The sequence below is a fragment of the Solanum pennellii genome, chromosome 1, assembly GCF_001406875.1.
Source record: "Solanum pennellii chromosome 1, SPENNV200".
Classification (NCBI taxonomy): domain Eukaryota; kingdom Viridiplantae; phylum Streptophyta; class Magnoliopsida; order Solanales; family Solanaceae; genus Solanum; species Solanum pennellii.
This window is the reverse complement of record NC_028637.1, coordinates 88,166,308-88,170,880: the sequence shown is the minus strand read 5'-3', so window position 1 is coordinate 88,170,880 and position 4,573 is coordinate 88,166,308. Positions and strand designations below refer to the sequence as shown.

Below are 4,573 nucleotides of genomic sequence, written 5' to 3'. Positions count from 1 at the left end.
GACGCCGTTCCCCGAGGCCTTCCCACCCCACACACCCCCAGTCCTCGAGGCGCCGTACCCCCAGGCCTCCCCACCCCACACCGCCCGGTCCTCGAGCCCCCCAACCTCGAGGCGCCGTGCCACGAGGCCCCCCACCCCTCGGACCTCGAGGCGTCCTGCCCTGAAGACCCCTTTCCCCCCACCCCGGGGACCTCGAGGTGCCGTGCCGCGAAGCCTGAGTTCCTACATTGTGCAATGTGTGACTTTTATTAAACAGACTTACTAACAACCTAACAGTAGCTAAAAAGAGTTCAAAGATTTGGAATGGTAGATAGATTGCGGAAATTTGCGCTTGGAACTAAATAGCCATTTGTTCCTCTATTGTAGAGTGACTTCTCAGGTGTGGTATATGTTTCTTAATCTCATCCAAAAATCATGGGTGATGCCTGAGCATACGGCAGATCTTCTAACCTACTGGATGAGAAGAGGTGGGAGTAAAAAACAGAAAAAATGGTGGAGCCTAGTTCCTTCTTGCATATGGTGGTCAGTCTGGAAGGAAAGAAACAATAGATGTTTTGAGAATATTACTAATCCAATGCAGAAAGTAAAAGAAAACTGCATTAGTACTTTATATCTTTGGTGTAAAGAAGAGGGTATAGATGAGGTAGAACAACTAGTAGACTTCTTAGGCTATCTGTAATTACGATTACTTGTACTGTAATTTTTTTGATGGTTGACAGCATATCCACATTGCTGAGGAATATAACTTTACCTTGCTCAAAAAAAAATTTGCGCTTGGAACCACCTAAACAAAATTCTTTAACTCAAGCACACTAACAAGAGTGAATGTGAGCAATACCAAGTGAAGGAGAGAGAAAGAAAGATAGTGTAGTTGAAATGCAAGCATAGGGTGCATGGATATGGAATGAGGAACCTGACTGAATTATTTTTATTTTATTTATTTGAAAGAGATAGAAGTAACAGGGGAATATGTAATTTGTCCTACAATACCTACTTATCCTTTTAATGAAAGCTGAAATTCTGACTGCTTTTTCTTTAGCTTCTTCCATTTTGAAAGCTAAAGTTCCCTTCAAGGTAAGAAATCGACATAAATAATCATCTATGCCTCAATCACAAGTTAGTTAATGTCGGCTACATGAATCCTTTGAGTACATTGTGCCTATTCAATCCATTCAGTTGAAATGATTCATCAAACCTTAGACTATATCACACTAGCCATTAACCTACTGCAACCTTCTACTTGATTTCAGTTTGATATCGTTCTGCTTTGCTAAGATACCACAGGCAGAGTCTTCCACCTGTGTTTGCTAGTACTTAGAAACCTAAAAAAGGACTATAGGAGTGACTCATCTTCTTAGGAAAGGTGAAAGACCACTTTTTGTGTTCCACTTCTATACAGAAGTTTGGGTACTTCTTGTAATTACTGATAGCACTGCATACAGCTTGTTGAGGAGGTTATTCGACGTATCAGGAAGGCTTTTTTTGTTCCTTCCATTGTAAATAGGAACTTACAACCCAACGATGGGGTTTCAGGAAGAGAAAATAAGGAAAACTATTACAACATGTTGCTTAGACATGGTTAGCGAGATATTCAACAACATTCAACGACTACATGTAATTAGCATCTATAAAAGGGAATATAATCAAACATTGAGAAAAACCAAGGTGTTTTTATACTTCAGTGGATTTATCAGAAAGGATACCAAGACTAAAGACAATGAACAACACCAAAAATTTGGATAAGGCCGAGAAGAGAAAAATACACAATTTGTAACTTGTACACACATTACATAACTAAGGATTAAGCCAGACCAGACAACACTACATGCATTTCTCTTTCCCTCTTCTGTTTTGTTGGAGTGAAGGGGGGTGGTTGAGGATAAGTGACAACGAAACATGCATATACTATGCACACAATCAGAAAAAATAAAGGAGAAGCCTATCAAACCTGCTTATAGCAAACGTCAATTAGTTCCAAAGCCTGGGTCATTCTACCATTCCAAGTTCCTCAACTGGAGACGATTCATTTTCCCACCTATAATTTTGGGAGCGACAAATGCATGTACGTGCAAGTAAGGTTTGACATATCTAACTGCAATACAAAAAAAAAAATTCCCCTCCATATGCGAACTATCAGAAATTTCCTTTAGCAACAGACAAAAAATTGTTTAAATACTCAGTTTACTAGAAGAGCTGCCAACAAACATGACTGCTAAAATGTCAATAAAATGAAGAAAACACCATAAAGATTGATACTGTAAGGAAAAGAAGGAAGAAACATGAACTCCTAGGTGTTTGATATACTATTCTTTGAGCATTGATGAAAATTTTTACAATACCAGAAGTAATAGAGTGAATCAAACCGCGTATGTGCACTAGACAAGTCAGACTGATGCCCTTATTTAGCTTAAAAACAGAAGAATTAGATAAATATCCTCCATTTGGATTGTTCTGTAGCAAAAAGTCGTTGAATCAGGTAGTTACTGTCATTCATGGTGTAATTTGTAAAGAACAGAAACTTCTTAATAGGTTTAAATAGAAAATCAAAGTTAGCCTTTCAGTTGTATAATTTCCATTTTAGAAATTTAAGAGAGTAAAGCATATCTTCCTGACAAGTTAATAACAACTCAGCAGGAGATTGAAAATAAATAGCAAGAAAAGATAATGAGACTATACCTTGTGTATGACCCCAGAAGAAATAGCAGATGCAGCCAGTGTCCCTCCACTTTCCCACAAAACGGAGAGGTAACCACGATCATATAAGTACCACATAACATCTCTAGGATCTAAAATATCAAATTCCACACCTTTGGATGCAAGCAATCGCTGGAAACTTCTCCTTGCACCTCTTTGTGTAGCAACTATAATGGGGACCTCAGAAACATTCCAAAGATGTGCTTCTTCTGGAAAATCAAGAGTCTGAGATAATACAATACGCCGGGATGGTCACCTCCATGTCTAACCGTCAATCGTGGATCTAGAACCCAAAATCAAAAGTAAAGCAGCAGCAAAATATATATGAGATATCTCATCAAAGTTATATCTCTACTAAGGTTGACTGGATATTCTTAGCATTCAGGAATTTTTAGAGGCATGAGAGAAGAGTCATACTGTCTTTCAGCACAGTATTTCCTCCAACAATAACATCATCACTTCTACCCGACATTCAAAAACTGTCATTGCATACTTGAGAACAAAGAATGGGCTTGACAGGCTGCTCTATATAGCATAGGAGCATTGACAAAAAGGCAGATTTGATATCATCCTGAAAATTACAATATGTAAGTATTAGCTCTACACAGCAGAAATTGTAGAACGGAAGAATTAGCTCTACAATGCGAAATTTTTCCCATGAAAAAGATTGATTTATCAAAGTAACAGTCAACGCACTAACGATAGTTACAGTACGTTGAATTTAGATTTCTTTTTCTTATACTGTTCTAAGTTTTGCAGAAAAAGAATCCTCATTTATTTCAGTTAAGATCTATAACTGATTAATGCAAACACTAAACAGGTAATGTATCAAAAGTGTCCCAGAATAAAAAGTTAAAACTTAAGCCATTCATAGTGATGCATAATACACACATATATTTTCTAGTGTGTTAATTGACACACAAAAGCACCACTCTGGACTACCTAACATTGATACAAACAACTACTCCACCTTCATAAAAATTGAGTAGGAATTTGAACTATATATTATCACTGTACACCTTAGAATGCTATTAAGTACGCCTATGTGATGCAGAGTTCGTCCTAGACTTATTGGCTTATAATATATATATATATTTGAATATTACAGTGTCTTTAATGACTATTTATGTACTTGATGTGTTAGTACGTATGCTAAAAATCATATGACTAATTCCTATCTGAAAATCACTGAAGATAAAGATGCTTGTGTCCAAGGAAATATGTGAGACTAGAACCGTTGCATAACAGTTTGACAATGAAATCCTGAACCACGTCCGCTAAACTTTGACTTCTTCCAAGTTTGTTTTAGTGGATTTTCTATTTACCAGGATGTGTAAAAAATAGTAATATGATAAGTAAATAAGAACATGGAGCGTAGAGTTAAGCATCATTAAAGAAATTAAAGTTCCGATTTCAAAAGATAATATGTTACTTATCTAATAAGTATGTGACACATTAAAATTTTGTGAACTCTACAAGATATGTTCAATTTGAATCGGAAAGGCACCACGCCTTGAGGACCCTTGCCCCGAGGCCTTCCGCCCCGCCTAGAGGCACCGTCCCTCAAGGACCCACTCCCCGCGTCGAGGCACCATGTCACGAGGCTCCCCGTCCCACCCCGCGACACGGCATCGTGCCACGAGGCCCACAACCCCCCGGCACGACACTGTGCCTCGATGCCCCCTCCCACCGTCCCGAGGCACGAGACCATGCCTCGAAGCCCCCCTCCCCCGCTATTGTTTGAGATACATTTTGAAGATAAAAGAGAGATTGACCGGAAGATCTGAGTGAAGCTCTAGTGCCTGCAACTATCAGCCACTTGAAGCATGAGAGCTAGAGGACTAGAAAGTTGTGCTCTCGTTCACTACTTGTTTTGGCG

General features: G+C 38.9%; 1 long non-coding RNA gene across 2 annotated transcripts in view; it reads right to left on the bottom strand.

The window, feature by feature from the left end:
* Positions 1 to 4,573, bottom strand: part of LOC107011118 — an 8,322-nt gene that overhangs the window by 3,682 nt on the left and 67 nt on the right. The window contains exons 1-4 of one of the 2 annotated variants that reach the window (XR_001455814.2): positions 4,470 to 4,573; positions 3,112 to 3,265; positions 2,677 to 2,977; positions 1,949 to 2,092 (exon numbers count right to left, since the gene is read on the bottom strand). The exon at positions 4,470 to 4,573 is cut by the window's right edge and continues 67 nt beyond it. This is a non-coding gene — a long non-coding RNA (uncharacterized LOC107011118). The remainder of the gene's footprint in view (positions 1 to 1,948; positions 2,093 to 2,676; positions 2,978 to 3,111; positions 3,266 to 4,469) is intronic. The other variant, XR_001455816.2, reaches the window with a different exon arrangement.